The sequence below is a fragment of the Pinus tabuliformis genome, chromosome X, assembly GCF_031772625.1.
Source record: "Pinus tabuliformis cultivar Carrire ecotype Pingquan chromosome X, CPIR1, whole genome shotgun sequence".
Classification (NCBI taxonomy): Eukaryota; Viridiplantae; Streptophyta; class Pinopsida; order Pinales; family Pinaceae; genus Pinus; species Pinus tabuliformis.
In genome coordinates this window covers 809,713,940-809,733,655 of record NC_142308.1, presented here as the reverse complement: position 1 = coordinate 809,733,655, position 19,716 = coordinate 809,713,940, and positions in this window count along the sequence as shown.

The window sequence follows — 19,716 nt, the reverse complement described above, 5'->3', positions numbered from 1 at the left end:
ACAGCAGATGGAGTGGTCTGGTTCAGGGATAGCATATATGTGTCAAATAGCAGTGAGGTCAAGAAGATGATCTTGAGAGAGTTTCATGTGAAACATTATTCAATTCACCTAGGCTACCAGAAGACACTGACGTCAGTGAAAAGATTTTACTATTGGCCGAATTTGAATAGGGATTGAGCAGAGTTCATGGCTATATGGTTTTATTGTCAACGAGTGAAAGCGGAATGTAAGAATATAGGTGGACTACTACATCTGACCGCGATTCCAGAGTGGAAATGGGAAGTCATTTCCATGGAATTAATTATAGGTTTTCCTAAGACAATGAGACAACATGATTCCATCATGGTAGTTATGGATAGATTGACAAAGGTTTCACATTTCATTCTGGTGAAGTATACATACTCAGCTAGCAATGTAGCACAGATGTTTGTTAGAGATGTGGTCAGGTTACATGGTGTTCTGAAGAATATTGTGTTAGACAGGGATGCAAAGTTAACTTCCAAGTTTTTGAAGGAGTTTTTTGCAAGTTTGGGCACAAAGTTGGCCTTAAATACATCTTATCATTCGCAGATAGATGCACGGATAGAGAGGGTCAATATTGGAGGACATGTTGAGGATGTGCGTGATGCATCAGAAGTGAAAGTGGGAAGAGTATCGTCCACTGATAGAGTTCTCATACAACAATGTGTATCAGGAATCTTTGAGAATGAGTTATTTTAAGGCATTATATGGATGGAGATGTAACACTTCAATCAGTTGGAGTGATCTAGTTAATAGGGTGTTGATTAGACAAAATATGTTGGTCGACATGGAACAAGAAATGCAAGTGATCAAGAAGAATATAAAGGCAGCACAGGATAGACAGAAAAGCTATGCAGACATGAACAAGTCGTTCAAGGAGTTCCAGTTTAGGGAATAGGTGTACTTTCACATCAAACCAAAGAAGAGCTCCTTGCGGATTGGATCATTTGCCAAGCTGGCACCACGGTTTTCTGGACCCTTCAAGATCATTGAGAAGATTGGGCCAATAGCCTATCAACTTGCACTGCCTCCGATAGTGAAAGTACATGAAGTTTTCCATGTATCTTTGCTTAAGAAGTATGCTAAGGATGTTGATCATGTGATTGACTGGTCTGTATTGCAGGTGGAACCAGATGGAGAATTCCAGTTGGAGCCTCAGTGTATATTACATAAAAAGGTGCTCATGCTCCAGAACTAAGCAATTGAGAAATTTAAAGTTTTATGGAATCACTTTGGGACTGATGAAGCTACATGGGAGATGGTGGGTCAAATGCAAGCTATGTATCCTTCCTTGTTTTCCGAATGAGGCAAAGTAGTTTTGGCTTGGTTTTTTGGTGTGATTTTGGTATATGATTTGCTATATGTTTCGATATATGTTTGGTTATGTTGGTTTATGTACATATGTGTGTGGATGTAAATATCGCCATGAGCTATGTTATAAAGCTCCAATAAGTGGTTTTGGTGTCACATCATGATGATGTTATGTCGTTATGTTTCATGTTGGTTTTCTTCTCAACTTGTTGATCATTGTAAATATTGCATCGAGCTAAGTTATAAATCTACATCGGCAGTATATTTTTCTTACAGTATTTTTTTGGTTATAGGTGTTGTTGAACACCAAGGACAATGTTTTTGAACACCGAGGACATTGTTCCCCCAAGGGGGATTGTTCTGTAATAGCCTTGGTGAAAATTCCATGTAATAAAAGTAAATATTGGAAAATAATAACCATGGATGATGGGACACTTATTCCAAGCTGAATGTTTGGAAAAATCCTAATGATGGGGATCACTTGTGATTGTTTATGGCTAAGGAAATTGGAAAAGGAAATTTCTAAGGCTTTGGAAAGGCAAAATGGCATTTTGGCACATTTATTTATGAAAATAATGAAAATTAGGGGAAAAGGGAGGTAAAAGGTCACAGGTTACATGTGAGGAGGAAATTGAGGGAAAATAATGGAAAATGAAGAAAATAGAGGCCTCATTCATAAAAAGGCTTCTGAGGATCAATTGGTAACCTTTTAGCAGTTCAGTTTTGGAGCTCTCTCGTTATTCTCTCTCTCTCTCTCATACTCTTGGAGACTTAGAGTTTTCTTGGAGAATTCTTGGTGGGTGTGGCATGTTAGTGTCAGTACTTGCAGCCTTCCACCAACAATCAAACATGCTCTTACAAAGTGGTCTTAGGGTGTCAAAGTCAAATTTTTTCATTTCAGTGAGTCTTCAAGTAAAAATTTGGTCACTGGGTATTAGGTCTAGGATTGTTTTCACTCCTTCCAAAGTTTTCCAAGTACTGGTCCATGTCACCCCTCAGCTAAGTGTACCATCATTCAAAGAGTTGTCATCATTATTACAGGTTCCAAACTATAATTTGTAAGTGAGTGGGTCATCTTATACCTTGTTGCCTCAGTTGTGCTTTTAAGGCTCATTTCCCTCTCCTAGGGTTTTGAGGGAATTTTTCTTGGTTCCATGAATCCCATGATCAAAAAATCAACAAAACTTATATCCTAATGCTCATATACCTTCCCCTACCCTTCATATACCTTCTTAAACACTTCCCATCACTTATATCCCTCAAATTCACCATTTTCCCACAAACCCTAGCCTATTGTTACAATTTGACACTTTTTTTAGGCTAGGCTTGTGTTTTTCCCTTTTGGACCCCTTACCCTCACTCAATATTTTAAATTCAACTTTCCCCTATTCCCTAACATCCTCCCTACCCCCCAAAATTTTCCTAAGAATTTAGAATCCCCCATCCCCTTCATTTCTACAAATCCCATATTTTCCCTTCACTAAACACTAATTTCCTCTCCCACTGAGCTAGGGTTTGCTATGGAATCGTAGATACCTGGCCATAGGAGGCATAAGGGATATCATCAGGTATGAGTCCATTTCATATCATCAACATCATGTCTCCATCATTTGTCAAGAAGTCATTCCAAGGAACAAGTCATTCACCGCACATAAGGGCTTATTTTTCTTCAAACTGTGTTTATGACCAATAAAATATGAATTGCACAAATGTGAGAGAGTTTTTTGTCCATCCTAGAACAAAGGAATAAAAACTTCCTTCATTTTTTACACAGGTTTCATGGTTTTAGAGAAATGTCAAAAATACAGGTGCCACAGGAAAGTCGTTGCACTTTTGGAGTGACCTTCAGAAAATCACGTTTTCTCCTAGCTGGAGTGCTTAGACTTGCGTGATAATTCAAATGACAATAGGTTTCCAATGAACTATCATGAGCTCAATTTGTATTTTAGGAAGACCTCCAAAAGTTTCCTGCAACAAAACTTAGCATTTTTTCACCCTAATTTTGCATTTTTTGACCAGTTTTGGGAGGTTGCGTTTTTAACAGGTCAAATAAACTCCAAATGGAAAACTAAAGGTAGATTTGGAAATTAGACTCTACAAGCTTTCCCATGAGTGATCCCAAGCCTAATTTGGACACTGGGAAAGCCTCCAAAAGTGGCCTGAAAAAAGGTGTTGCGCGCTTGTTAAGAGTTTTGTGTGTTTGCCCAACGAGGTCCAGGGCCACTCAAAGCTCAGCAAAGCACCTCCAAAGTTCAGAATTTTGTCACCTAAAGGATTTAATCACATGAAACAATTAGTTTTCCCTCTATTTCATTTTCTCATACATTGTTTACTTGATGTATCATTGTGTTTAATTTTTCCTAAATTAAACTAAAAACTATAACCCTCAGGCACCTATTTTCCTAGGCTCCCTATACCTACTCCCAATTCACATATCCTATCCCTAAAAACCCCTCACTACTACCTCCTTGTGATTCCTTTCACATTCCAAATATCCTTCCCATCCCCTCAAAATTTCCTCTCATTACCACATACCCTCTTCATCTATATACCCCTCCATCACCTCCCTAGGGTTTTGTTTTTCACTCTAAATTACACAATGGTAGAGGTGGACATGTAAGAAGAGAAAGGCCTCCATGAGAAAGAAACATATTTTGAACTATAGACTTGAACACAATGGAGGATGAATAGAAACTTCAAATGGTCATTAAAGGTTAAGATGCTAAGATCAATGAGCTCCAAACCAATCTTGATAGGGAAAGATACATTATTTACTTCCTAGAGTAGGAAAACAAGCAGTTGAAAACCAAACACTTCATTGAGGAAGTGAAATGCATCAAAGCACAAAGAGAAGTATAGAAGGCTAAAGTATTGCTTGAAGAGACATTAGAAAATTATGGTGAACCTGATTATGAGGAGGACCAACCTCCAAGACAGAGACCTAGGACTAGAGGGCTGCAAAGAGCTCTAGAACTAGAAAGGAAAAGACAAGTTGAGCTTGCTAAACAACTCACTGTTGAGGAACAATGGGAAAACATGATTAATCAAGACAGGGAATATTGGCTTGATAGAGTCAATGAGCATTTATAGAATCTCTTGTCCAAGACTAAGAAGGACAATGACATTCAGAGGAAGATGGCAAAGCATTATGCCATGAGAAACCAAATTGCTATAGCCAACTTCAAAAGATCTCAAGGAAAAATTGAAAAACGTACCAAGCAAGAGGAGAAGAGGAGACTTGACACACTTGTTGAGGCATCCCTACATGCCCATAAAATTTGATCAGTCATAGAAACACATTCTTGTGCATGTTGAACCATTTTTTAGGTTGAAGGAAGTTGTTGTGTTTTTCAGTCCAGTTTTTGCACAGTCATGGAAGGCAAACGTGCAACACCTTGGGAGTTGCGCTCTTTTTTTAGGCATATAATCATAAAAAGGTCAGAAGTTTTGCATTTCTGGTGATGAGTATATACACCTTGTACTTTTTCTAAGGATTTGGAGGAGAAGTGGTTGGTCAAAAGGTCAAAAAACACCCAAAAAATGACCTTTCTGCCCTCTTTTTGCCTTGGGTGCTACACACTAAGCAGTGTTGGGATATTTGGTTTTTGAATAGGAAACTCACATCCAAATTTAGATATTCAAGTTTTTTTGGAAAGTAGACAAGCATATATTTCCAATAAGCTATTGTGGGCCCTATTTGGACATCGGGAAAACCTCCAAAAGTGCAGCTAAAGTTGAAGGACGTGCCTAGCATTGGCGCTGCGCATTTGACACTTTGTCCATATTTTCATTGTTTCGTCCCAATTTTCACTTTCACCTTGGAAAATCATGAAGTTATCTATGTAAATGATGAGTTAAATGTAATTATCATGTTTCTAGTACTTACTAGGGTAAATACGTTAGGTAAATCAAGTTCATCAGGTGTAATGAATTAGTTTGCTTGGATTAGGGATGAGTCACTTTAACCACCCTATTCTCTTGTTATCAGTTCAGCCTTTCTTAGATCTTTCCCTCTTCTCATGGATTCGACCCCCTGAGGTTAGAATGGGTGGTTTGAAGCCTATATTATGTATTTCCCTAGTCATTTTTAGAGGTTGGACTTAGTTGAATGCTTATGCTTTGAGTAGACATTATTTTCTATCAGTTTTCAGCAGGAAATTAATGAAAATTTGTAGCTATTTCTTTGGGATCCAAGTGGTATGATGTTCAGTTCAGTTTTCTCTATTGTGATCATATGTTAAAATGTTGTTTGTACTTCATCAATTATTTCATTTCTTTTAAGTGGATGTTTTCAAGTTGATAGGCAAAACCCATAATTTTTATTTTCTATTTTGGAAAAATATTCACAGTCTATGTTTTCTTCAGTTTAGGAAGAATCCATGTTGCTTACATGCTCTTTATAGCTTCTCACCTATCTTGAATCACCTCACCCATCAAACCCTTAGTGTTGAGCCTTGTGCCTACCTTGCCCCATCGAATACCCTGCAATTTTGACCTAATTTTCTTGCCCTAACTGTTTGTCTCCTCCTAATCCAACAAAACCCTTCAAAATCAAATCAAACCTTGTGCTACTATACCTAGCCTAATATCATTTTCTTGATCCATTCATCTTGGTTGAGATCCTTATGGAGAGATCCCTCTCCTAGCCTAGTAGGGCTAGCTACTTGGCTAAGCATGGTTTGTGGTTACCCTGGCATTTCCTTCCTTCAGCCTGAGGTTCAATCCACGTGATAACATAGTGGCGACCATACTGGGGAAAGGGCGAAAGGTTTTGTATTCCCTGGGAAATATCATCAAAGTTCAAATCTAGATCTGATTGTTGATGGTGGACAACGATCAGACACAGGAAGGCTAAAATCATTCACCTGGTGACTCCAAATCAGGTTCGAGATCATATCCAAAGCCTCCACTGGAGGATGAACATGAGTTGATCCAGGTGGATGTTGGTGGCCACCCACCTATCCCATTTAGACCCCCACAACTGTCTCTTTCAGTCTTTTCAGTTTCCTAAATTGTAGCACAATTTACTATTTTTAGCAGTTTTTGGGTCCTAAACTTCCAGAGCCGTTTTGAGGCCCTAAACGACGTTTTTTGGGAAATCTACCGCTAGTGATTTTTTTTGTCAAGAAATCACCTTTTTCGTCGTAGTCCTTGGAGATATCTTTCCAATGGGCTATCATGCACGTCAAATGGAGATAATACGACCAATTCGCGACCCCGGGAAGTTGATGTACCAACTTACCCAAAAACAGGGCCCACAATTTGGTGTTTCATCTTCTAGGGTTAGGTTTTGGAATGTGAAGGGTTTTCCATTGTTTCTCAACAATAAAGAGGCCTTTGAGCCTCATTGTAACACAGTTCAGAGGCATGTAGCCACCACATCTCTTCTCAGGATAAGCTACCATTGCCCTAGCTGGTTTATTTCCATTATTGTTTGTAAGCATATTTCAGTATTAATCACATTAATGAAAGGAAGTATTATTTCTGCTGCATATCTGTATTTATGGTTATCTCTGTAATTTGTTGCGTTCCTATTTAAATCCGGATCAAAACCTGACCAACATAAACATGAAATGACAATATGGAAAGATAAGGTATTCAAGTTGGAATTTCATCCAAGACATTATGTTCTTTGTCATCAATTATTTTTTCTCTTTTCCCGAGAATGTCAAAAAGGTTTTACAAAGTATATTGTATTTGAGAAAATATCCTAGACTTTCATGTGATTCCTTCCCTTAAAATATTGTGAAAATAAATTCTTCGTACGCCTTTGATCTTGATCAAGACCCTTATTCTGAATCTTATGATGACCATCTTCAACTTGATGAGCCTAAAGAAACCAAGATTGATTCTACAGCTTTTGTACATACTCCTACACCTTGTAAAATTCCAGATCGATACAAACCACTCATCTTACCTCCTACACTCCATGCTTTCCTTGAAAATCATTACCTATACCTGTCGAGGTTTGATGGTGAATATGACAATATTACTCCTGAGAGACATATGCAGAAATTTGAAACTTTCCTCGACCTTTTTGAAGTCGACGAAGAGGATGTCAGTATCAGGCTATTCGCTCTTTCTTTGCAAGGAAAAGTCAAGAGTTGGTTCAAAAACCTACCTGATGTGAGCATCTTAGATTTCCAGCAGTTCGTTAAAGTTTTCCTCGATAAGTGGGTGGTCAAACAAAACCATTTCTTGATACTAAAAGAGTATAACTAGATGAAAAGACTGCCAAGGGAGACAGTACAATAGTTTTCTGCCAGGTTTAACCAAGTCTATTTTTTGATGCCAGTTAATATAAGGCCTCCTCCTGGATCTGCTCTCTTGCACTACTCAAATGCCTTTGATCCAAAAATGGAGTTTCAGCTGAGGGAAAGGAACCTTGCAACACTTGAAGAGATGCAGAACAATGCAGTAGATGTAGAGGCTAATCTATTGATCAGAAGGGAAAAGCTAAAGAAAGAAGAGAGGGAGAACATTATAGAGCATCTAACATCTTCAGAGGTAAAGCTCAACATTTAGGTAAGTAAAATGGAAGAAATTATGCAAAGAATCACCTCGAGAGATGAATTTTCTATTCAAGATCACCATGACCCACCTGTCCCAAAAAAAGAAAAGATTTCTAGCCCTAAAAAGTTTCTTGCTAATCCTAGCTACCATAGATTTGAAAATGGATTTGTAGATCAATCCGAGGAGAAAAAATCTGATAATATAATGTGTATGATTGGTGACAGTACTTATATTGATGGTTTACCAAAGTTTGATCAGTACGACAATTATTATGTTCTCCAAACAGAAGCTAATCTTTCAGAGGAATCAACAATTTGTTTGTGGGAGGAGGAAGTTCAGTTTCAGCAGCTCGAATACAGTGATCAACCGAAGCATATCAGCTATGATAGTGATGAGGAAAGTGCCGAAAATTTCTAAGTAAGTGAAGGATCTTTGCCTCTTTTTTTTACTTCATTTCAGTTCATCAGAGGTAACTTTGATATGATAAGAAATCAACGCTCGTTGAGTTTTGATCTTGACAATCAAGAGGATAATCAATTTTTTTATCGGAGCTCCTTACCCTTGTGTTTCTCCTCATTTGCAAAAATAAGAGAAAACTATAATCAAATAGATAAGCGAATGTTCAACACTATAAAGGATAAACCTTCTCATGAATTGGTCGAGGAAATCATTTGTGACATAAAAGCCTCCCTAGCTCTAGATTTGCAGCCACTGAGTTCCATTGAATTTCAAATTGCAGCTGAAGGCTTGGAAGCTGAAACATATGATCAAATGATGCAAGAGGACTTTGTACCACTATGTTTTGAATCATTTCAAATTTTAAAGAAAAAATTTCATAATATCTCTAAAGCAAAGGATGAGCAGCTTGTAAAGTGTCGTGTAGTCTCATTAAAACTGATGGAAAAAAGGTTGCAGCAATCTTTGCAAGTTTTTCATGACCCAATAGCTAATGTGTTGGATGATATCTATAGTAAAAGTACTTCTCCATTAGCTAACTATGAGCCTGAAAGGAATGTTGATATAAACTTGATCTGACAGCCGACTTCATTGCCTTGTTCAGCAGGAGCTTCATTACAAAGCTCATACCAAGATTTGTAGTCATATCAGGAGAGTAATGAAGAAGATTTTTGGTTTTGTTGTTGATCATCAAGAAAAAATAGTCATTTGTGAGTTGCAGGATCCTTTTGTTAATTTGCTACAATCATCAAAGAAAGAAAACATAGATGTTAGGGAAATTTTAAAACGAAAGTACAAAGACTATCTAGAGCGGAGCAGTAACGTCTTAGATGGGTTGGAAATCCATATGTATTCCTATGAAGATACTTTCGTAGCATTATTGAGGTCAGTAGGTGGGATCATGCTTTGAAATTTCATCAAGATTCAATATGTTGACAAATTTTCATGTGAGTTTCCTTTCAGTAGTTCTCTCTTCTTGCTCATAAAAAGCACTTGCGGAGAATTCAAATAGCAACCAGAATTCTTACATGGTTGCATTGGTTGTTTCATTTCGCTTGATCAGGTGATGAATGGAATAGTTAGAGAAGGTTTTATTGAATAAGCTCCATTTTGAGCATCGTTTTTCAGTTTGACAGTTGTGTTTTAGTATTGAGTCAAGTTGTTATGTTGAGTTTCAAAAATTAGTCAGTTTTCTTTAGTTTTTTACCATATTGGCCCACATGGTTAGGGACTTGGTCTACAGTGTTCTTGACACCTCCAAGGAGCTGCCATCCCCAATCAGGCCAATGTTAGTGTCAATACTTGCAACCTTCCACCAACGATCAAACATGCTCTTACAAAGTGGTCTTAGGGTGTCAAAGTCGATTTTTTTCATTTTAATGAGTCTTCAAGTAAAAATTTGGTCACTGGGTATTAGGTCTAGGACTATTTTCACTCCTTCCAAAGTTTTCCATGTACTTGTCCATGTCATGCCTCAACTGAGTGTACCATCATTCAAAGAGTTGTCATCATTATTAAAAGTTCCAAACTATAATTTGTAAGTGAGTGGGTCATCTTATACCTTCTTACCTCAGTTGTGCTTTTAAGGCTCATTTCCCTCTCCTAGAGTTTTGAGGGCATTTTTCTTGGTTCCATGAATCCAATGATCACAAAATTGAAAAAACTTATATCCTAATGCTCATATACCTTCCCCTACCCTTCATAGACCTTCTTAAAAACTTCCCATCAATTATATCCCTCAAATTCACCATTTTCCCACAAACCCTAGCCTATTGTTACAATTTGACACTTTTTTTAGGCTAGGCCTATGTTTTTCCCTTTTGTACCCCTTACCCTCACTCAATATTTGAAATTCCACTTTCCCATGTTCCCTAAAATCCCTCCCTACCTCCTAAAATTTTCCTAAGAATTTAGAATCCCTCATCCCCTTCATTTCCCTTCATTTCTACAAATCCCCTGTTTTCCCTTCACTAAACCCTAATTTCCTCTCCCACTGAGCTAGGGTTTGCTACGGAATCAAAGATATCTGAGAAGAGGAGGAGTAACTAATATCAAAAAGTATGAGGCCATTTCATATCATCAACATCATGTCTCCATCATTTGTCAAGAAGTCATTCCAAGGGACAAGTCCAGGTTTTCTTCAAACTATGTTTCTGACCAAGAAAAGATGAATTGGACAAAACTGAGAGAGGTTTTTGTCAATCATAGAACAGGGAATAAAAACATCCTTCATTTTTTACACAGGTGTCATGGTTTTTTATAAATATAAAAAATAAAGGTGCCACAGGAGAGTTACTGTACTTCTGGAGTGACCTCGTGAAAATCCTGATTTCTCCTAGCTGGAGTGTCCAAATGACTTGCGTGATAAATCAAAGGACAACTAGACTGGAATAGATTTCCAATGAACTATCATGAGATCAATTTGGAGTCTAGAAATACCTCCAAAAGTTGTCTTCAACAACACTTTGCATTTTTTCAGCCTCATTTTGCATGTTTCTCCCAGTTTTGGCAGATTGAGTTTTTGACAGGTCAAATCAACTCCAAATGGGAAACTAATGGTAGATTTAGAAATTATACTCCACAAGCTATCCCAAGCCTAATTTGGACACTAGGAAAGCCTCCAAAAGTGACCTACAAAAAGGTTTTTCATGCCCGTTAAGAGTGCAACGCGTTTGCCCAGTGAGGTCCAGGGCCACTCAAAGCTCACAAAACACCTCCAAAGTTCAAAATTTTGTCACCTAAAGGCTTTCATCACATGAAACAAGTAGGTTTCTCTCTATTTTATTTTCTCATACATTGTTTACTTGATGTATCATTGTGTTTAATTTTTCCTAAATTAAACTAAAAACCCTAACCCTGAGGCACCTATTTTCCTAGGCTCCCTATACCCTACTCCCAATTCACATCTCCTATCCCTAAAAACCCATATCACTACTACCTCCCTGTCATTCCTTTCACATTCCAAATATCCTTCCCATCCCCTCAAAATTCCCTCTCATTACCACATACTCCCTTCATCTATATACCCCTCCATCACCTCCCTATGGTTTTGTTTTTCACTCTAAATTACAGAATGTTAGAGGTGGACATGTAAGAAGAGAAAGGCCTCCATGAGAAAGAAACATATTTTGAACTTATAGACTCGGACACAATGGAGGATGAACAGAAACTTCAAATAGTCATTAAAGGTTAAGATACTAAGATCAATGAGCTCCAAACCAATCTTGATAGGGTAAGATACATTATTGACTTCCTAGAGCAGGAAAACAAGCAGCTGAAAATCAAACACTTCATTGATGAAGTGAAATGAATCAAAGCACAAAGAGAAGCAGAGAAGGCTAAAGTATTGCTTGAAGAGACATTAGAAAAGTATGGTGAACCTGATGATGAGGAGTACCAACCTCCAAGACAGAGACCTAGGACTAGAGGGCTACAAAGAGCTCTAGAACTAGAAAGGAAAAGACACGTTGAGCTTGCTGAATAGCTCACTGTTGATGAACAATGAGAAAATATAATCAATCAAGACCGGGAATATTGGCTTGATAGAGCCAATGAGAATTTAGAGAAGCTCTTGGCCAAGACTAAGAAGGACAATGAAATTCAGAGGAGGAAGGAAAAGCATTATTCCACAAGAAACCAAATTGCTAGATCCAAGCTCAAAAGAGCTCAAGCAAAAATTGAAAAACTACAAAGCAAGATGAGAAGAGGAGACTTGACATACTTGCTGAAGCATCCCTACATGCCTCTAACCTTTGATCAGTCATAAAAATACATTTTTGGGTATGTTGAACCTTTTTTTAGCTTAAAGGAAGTTGATGTGTTTTTCAGTCTAGTTTTTGCACAGTCATGGAAGGAAAACGCGCAACGCCTTGGGCGTTGCACTCTTTTTTGAGGCATATAATCAGCAAAATGTCAGCATTTTTGGGTTTCTATTGATGAGTACATACACCCTGTACTTTCCCTAAGGATTTGGAGGAGAACTGGTTGGTCAAAAGGTCAAAAAACACCCAACAAATGACCTTTGTGCCCTCTTTTTTCCCTAGGCACTGCGCGCTAAGCAATGTTGGACGATTTGGTTTTTGACTGGGAAAATGACATCCACATTCAGAAATTCAAGTTGTTCTAGAAAATAGATAGGCAGATATTTTGAACAAGCTATTGTGGGCCAAATTTGGACATCGGTAAGGCCTCCAAAGGTGAAGATAAATTTGAAGGGTGTGCCTAGTATTGGCCTTACGCGCCTAGCACTGGCATTGCACGTTTGACACTTTGTCCAGATTTTCACTGTTTTGTCCCAGTTTTCACTTTCACCTTGGAAAATCATGAATTTATCTATGTAAATGATGAGTTAAATGTAATTATCATGTTTCTAGTACTTACTAGGGTAAATACATTAGGTAAATCAAGTTCATGAGGTGTAATGAATCAGTTTGCTTGGATTAGGGATGAGTCACTTTGACCACCCTATTCTCTTGTTATCAGTTCAGCCTTTCTTGGATCTTTCCCTCTTCTCATGGATTCAACCCCCTGAGGTTAGGATGGGTGGTTTGAAGCCTATATTATGTATTTCCCTAGTCATTTTTAGAGGTTGGACTCAGTTGGATGCTTATGCTTTGATTAGACATCATTTTGTATTAGTTTTCAGCAGGGAATTAATGAAAAGTTGCAGACATTTCTTTGGGATCCAAGTGGTTAGATGTTCAGTCCATTTTTCTCTATTGTGATCATATGTTAAAATTTTGTTTGTACTTCATCAATCATTTCATTACTTTTAAGTGGATGTTTTCAAGTTGATAGATAGAACCCATAATTTTTATGCTCTGTTTTGGGAAAATATTCACTGTCTATGTTTTCCTCAATTTAGGAAGAATCCATGTTGCTTACATGTTGTTTCTAGCTTCTCACCTGTCTTGAATCACCTCACCAATCAAACCCTAGAGTGTTGAGCCTTGTGCCTACCTTTCCCCATCGAACACCCAGAAATTTTGACCTAATTTCCTTGCCCTAACTGTTTGTCTCCTACTGATCCAACAAAACCCTACAAAATCAAATCAAACCTTGTGCTACTATATCTAGCCTAATATCATTTTCTTGATATAGTCATATTGGCTGAGATCCTTACGGAGAGAGCCCTCTCCTGGCCTAGTAGGGCTAGCCACTTGGCTAAGCATAGTTTGTGGCTACCCTAGAATTGCCTTCCTTCAGCCTGATGTTCAATCCAGGTGATAACACAGTGGGGACCATACTGGGGAATGAGAAAAAGGTTTTGTACTCCTTGGGAAATATCACCAAAGTTCAGATCTAGATCTGATTGTTGATGTGGACAACGATCAGGCACAGGAAGGCTGAAATCATTCACTTGGTGACTCCAACTCAATTTCAAGATCATATCCAAAGACTCCACTGGAGGATGAACCCGACCAATAGAAACATGAAAGGACAATATGGAAAGATCATGTATTCAAGTTGGAATTTCATCCAAGACATTATGTTCTTTGTCATCAATTATTTTTTATCTTTTCCTGAGAATGTCAAAAAGGTTTTACAAAGTATATTGTATTTGAGAAAATATCATATACCTGCATGTGATTCCTTCCCTTTAAATATTATGAAACAAATTCTTCGTACGCCTTTGATCTTGATCAAGACCCTTATTTTGAATCTTATGATTACCATCTTCAACTTGATGAGCCTAAAGACACCAAGATTGATTCTATAGCTTCTGTACATACTCCTACACCTTATAAAATTCTAGATCGATACAAACCACTAATCTTACCTCCTATACTACATACCTTCCCTGAAAGTCATTACCTATACCTACCGAGGTTTGATCATGAATATGACAATATCACTGCTTAGAGACATATGCATAATTTTGAAACTTTCCTCAACCTTTTTGAAGTCGACGAAGAGGATGTTAGTATCAGGCTATTTGCTTTTTCTTTGCAAAAAATATTGAAGAGTTGGTTAAAAATCCTGCCTGATGCGAGCATCTCAGATCCAACAGTTCGTCAAAGTTTTCCTCAACAAGTGGGTGATCAAACAAAACCCTTTCTTGATTCTAGAAGAGTATAACTAGTTGAAAAGACTGCCAGGGGAGACAATACAACAGTTTTATGCCAGGTTTAGCCAAGTCTATTTTTCGATGCCTGCTAATATAAGGCCTCCTTCTGGATCTGATCTCTTGCACTACTCGAATGCCTTTGATCCAGAAATGGAGTTTTAGCTAAGGGAAAGGAACCTTGGAACACTTGAAAAGATGCAGAATAGTACAGTAGATGTAGAGGCTAATCTGTTGATTAGAAGGGAAAAGCTGAAGGAAGAAGAGAGGGAGAACGTTGTAGAGAACCTAACATCTTCAGAGTTAAAGCTCGACATTTAGGTAAGTAAAATGGAAGAAAATGATGCAAAAAATCACCTCGAGAGATGAATTTTCTATTCAATATCACCATGACCCACCTGTCCTAGAAAAAGAAAAGATTGTTAGCCCTAAATACTTTCTTGCTAATCCTGGATACCATAGATTTGAAAATGGATTTGTAGATAAATCTAAGGAGAAACAATCTGATAATATAATGTGTATGACTGGTGACATTACTTATATTTATTATTTGTCAAAGTTTGATTAGTACGGCAATTATTATGTTCTCCAAATAGAAGCTAATCTTGCAGAGCAATCAACAGCTGGTTTGTGGGAGGAGGAAGTTCAGTTTCAGCAGATCAAATACAGTAATCAGTTGAAGCATATCAGCTATGACAATGATGAGGAAAGTGCAGAAAATTTGGAATTAAGTGAAGGATCTTTGCCTCTTTGTTTTACTTCATTTTAGTTCATCATAGGTAACTTTGATGTGATCAGAAATCAGCACTCGTTGAGTTTTGATCTTGACAATCAAGAGGATAATCAAATTTTTTGTCAGAGCTCCTTACCCTTGTGTTTCTCCTAATTCGCAAAAATAAGAGAAAACTATAAGCAAGCAGATAAGCAAACGGTCAACACTATAAAGGATAAACCTTCTCATGAATTGGTCAAGGAAATCATTTCTGACAAAGAAGCCTCCCTAGATGTAGATTTGAAGCCACCGAGTTCCATTGAATTTCAAATTGCAAATGAAGGCTTGGAAGCTAAAACATATGATCAAATGATGCAAGAGGACTCTGTACCACTATGTTTTGAAACATTCAGTTTTTAAAGAAAAAAATTCATAATATCTCTAAAGCAAAGGATGAGCAGCTTGTAGAGTGTCATGCAGTCTCATTAAAACTGATGGAAAATAGGTTGCAACAATCTTTCCAAGTTTTTCATGACCCAATAGCTGATGTGTTGTGTTCGCCTCCTGTTGCAACAGGTGTTCATCTTTCATGATTGACAGTTTTACATGCCAAATATGTCATACTTTGCATGCTGCAATGCTCCATATTTCCAGAAAGAGGTCAAAAAAGAGACCATGAAAGTGTGCCAGTCTAAATGCCACTACTATATTCCAAATTTTGATGAGTTAACCATTTTTGAAGAATTTTCTGTTAAGGGAACTCCAAACAGCCCAATCTTGGTTTCCCTAGGTTTCAATTTCTTGTTTTAGAATATAGAGAATGAATATCTATCCAAACAGCTTAATCTTGGCAGATTTGTAGATAGGTAGAGAAACAAATGGGCCCAACTGCTTAATCTGGCCCCTTGGAAGAAATAAGTGTAGATTTAGATAGGAGGGCACTCAAAAGAAAAAAGGATAAGCAGGGTTTGCAAGTCTAAGTGCAACCAAACCAAAAAGAAGAAAAAATGCTAGGTAAGTAGGCTGGGTAGGTAGTTTTCAAGTTGCAAAATGTGGATCTATGATCAATTTTGTGTTTCAAAGTGATATTGTACTTCAGATCATAGGTACAAGGCAGTTTTCATTTGGAGGAGCTCAAGCGAGGCATGGATAACTCCCCTTTCTTCTCATTCCCCAAATCACTCACTAATTTCCTGAAGAGGTCAAGATCTGCTTGATACCTCTTAGTTTCATCATTTTTTTCATATCATTTGCCTTGGTAAAGATCTACTTTACTCAAGGAGTGTTCATACTTCCTCTATGAATCATTTTCCACAAAATAGCCTAAGATTCACACACTTAGCCCTTTCTTATCACTTGTCATATTAACTACTAATTCTTACTATGTAGCTCCCTATTTGTCTCCCCTTCCCATACTAAAACTATGTTAATAACCTCCCTATGTACATATTCCCATCCCCTGGCATTTTAGCCCTATAAATATCAGTTTGGGAAATGCCGAGTTCATCTGGGACTCAGCATTAGCCTTCTGCGTCCTAACCCTAAGATTAACTTGACATCTGGTTAAGTTAATAACCTTTTTCTCACCCCTTTACCCATAACATTTCATCATTTTTCACCTCTCGCGCTCACAGGTTCACGCTTAGTTTAAAAATATTGATTAAATTATGACCCCGGTGCTCAAACCATGAAAAACCCACAAAAAACCCATTAAACCAAAGTCTAACCCCCCCCCCCCCCCGGTGGCATTATACAAATTCGAATATTCGGACGGGCCCCGTCCATTATCCCTCCGCCTCCTCATCTGTTCCACCAGTCGTCCGATCGCTTGCGCCCGAGATCTACGGTGGGCGGGTCCTTTCCCCTCCGAACATGTCGAGGGTTAGTGCCCGGGAGATGGACGGTTTTACCGTCGTACTCCCGCCACGCGTCGCCCTCTCAACTGTGGCGGAGCCCTATCTGCCAAAACCACTTCTGCTCGAAGGCAGTGCGCCCGAAACTGGATACCATTTTTCCCCCCCCCTGCATCAGCACCACGTCATGCTGACGTCACCATCCCGCGTCGCCCTCCTGCCACCGTGAACCTGCCACGTATCTACCACTGTACTACCACGTCATCTCCTCCGTCGTACTACCACGTCACCCGGCCGTACTACTAATGTCACCCTGCCACGTCACCCGGCCGTACTACTGATGTCACCCCGCTGACGTCACCCTGCCACGTCACCACCGTACTGGGACCCGCCTGCTGACATCACCGTCAAAAAGTGCAAAAGGCGCAAATCGCAGCCTAGGAAGCCCGGAATCAGAATCTGAGGCAGTTTTCATGCGCGATTAACGACTAGCGGGAAATAGACCAAAGTGGAAAGCCCCTTCGTGACTTGATCTCCAGCAAGCCCGAAAGGTGCAAAATGACCAGAATTTCTTCGCGAAGCACACAAAAAGGGGCAAACACAGTTTTTAAAGCAACAAAGGGCTGAACAGCTGCCATGAAAGGTCGATGAGACAGTCTAAAGCACTCAAAGACGTTAAAGAGGCCAGGTTCAGCACCAAAGTGTACCAGAGGAAGCAGCATAGAGTATCAGTCGAATGTTTTTAATGAAAACTTTTATTCCCGATGCAGGTGAACATTAAATGACCTCCAACAAAGTCAAAGAAAATGGTGGCGCTCTAATCAAGGCTCTCCCATCACAGTTAATGCATCTCAGAACCACTCAAGAGCATGGATCAAAACCCAAAGCGCAATTATGGCTAAGTGATCAGCACAGAGCGATAAAGGCAATACATTAATTCATTTTTGTTACAACTACACCGAGCGCAGCTCGGGGATTTTTTCCCGCATTTATTTCAGACATGTGTTAGGTTTAGAACATTTATTACAGCAGATCTGTCTTATATCTGATTAGTGTAGATATTTTTCTTATATAAACAACCCTAATTCACTGTTTAAAGGTTTGGTTGGTTGATAATCCTCATGAGAGACTCGCATTGTATTTTTGTTATGTGTTTCTTAATCAAAGATTGCTGAAAGCTTGGAGAATCGACTGTTTGATGTGTTGTTAATGGTTTCTGAAGGATGAATTTGGAATTCTTGTGCTGCAATATGAATCAATAAGTGTCCCTCACCTCTGTTATTTCAATTTCATATATCCTCAAGTTACAGAACAAAGGATTGGTTTAGAATTTGCTTAACTGCACTCTATGCTCAGTTTCTATGGCTTCTCAACGTTTTTCCTCTTGATTTAGGCATAAACATGAATTCTTTTATGGCTCATGTTTGATCTATTTCACATATGAATGACTGTTATCTAGGAATTCTTAGCTGCTCCTAGATAGGGCTCATTTATCTTCCCCTTGCTAACCTGAATGAGAGATTCTTAATTGCCTCTCATTCCTTAGCCTTTCAATCCATCTCTTTACCTTGAATGATTGTTTCATATGTAGCTGTCTTGCTCCATTTTCCTCTCTTGTGACCAAGAAAATGCACCAGAAGTCTTACTCCATGACTCCATGCCCAATGGTTCTAAACCCTTCATGCTATCTCTGCCTCTCTACTTGAAAAAAACAATCTTCCCACAAAAATCAAAACAAAACCCCTTGAACTCAATAACTAGCCTAAAATCATCTTCAACAAAGCTAAATCAAAAAGAGAGAGCCCTCTCTGATTGCAGGTGGGCTAGAACCTGCAGTCCAAAGATTGGTTTGTGGTTACCTCGGTTGTATCCTTTCAGGAGTTTAAGGACAACCTGAGTGATAACATAATGGCGACTCCACTTGGGACAATCCTCGGTTAATTTCACAAATCAAGTTGGAAAACTCCATGGGAACAAAAATCAGTTGTTCAAGTGTTGTCTATTCATTAAAACTACAGATGAAGTCTAAATGTCAGCCAGGAAGCCTTTGAAACTGCTCTTGCTTTATATTTACAAGAGTAAATAAATGTTGCTTCAGTCAATCTTCATGCTAGTTTTAAGTTGCAGATACCTGTCCCAAAAATTTGATCAGTTCCTTGCTAATTCTAAAAAACATTCACAGAAAATACCAAAACAAATTCAGAATCTGGCTCCCAAAAAGAATTCTCGTTATACAAGGACAAATCCAGACCCAAATCCCCCAGTTGCTTTTGAAAATCCGAACTTAATCCCAAAGATCCTTAGGAAGCAAGAACAAAGAGAAGATTTTGCTGATAACAGTCCTGAAGCAGTTCACCCAAGCAGTGTTCCAACCCCTGTCAAAGTTTTATTTCATTCAACCCCAGTTTCCCCTTGTTCATCATCCACATCTCAAAGCACTCCTTCCACACCTCCATTCACTGCACATACTACAACTACCACCACTGTTGTTACTGTTGTTCCCGTTGTCCCTGTCGTCCCTGTTGTTCCATTTATCCCTGTAAACATGGCTAATAGATATGCACCCCTGCAATTACCTGCAAATCCTGGGGCTATGCCTTAGGATTATCAAACTAAAATCACATATTTTGATGGAACTGGTTCTTGCACAGCCCTTCAGCATGCAAAGAAAATGCAAGACTATTTTGAGAACTACGAAATAGATGATGATAGCATGAGAATGAAAATTTTTGTCCAAATTTTAACAGGTGATGTAAGAACTTGGTTCAGAGCACTTGCTGCAAATT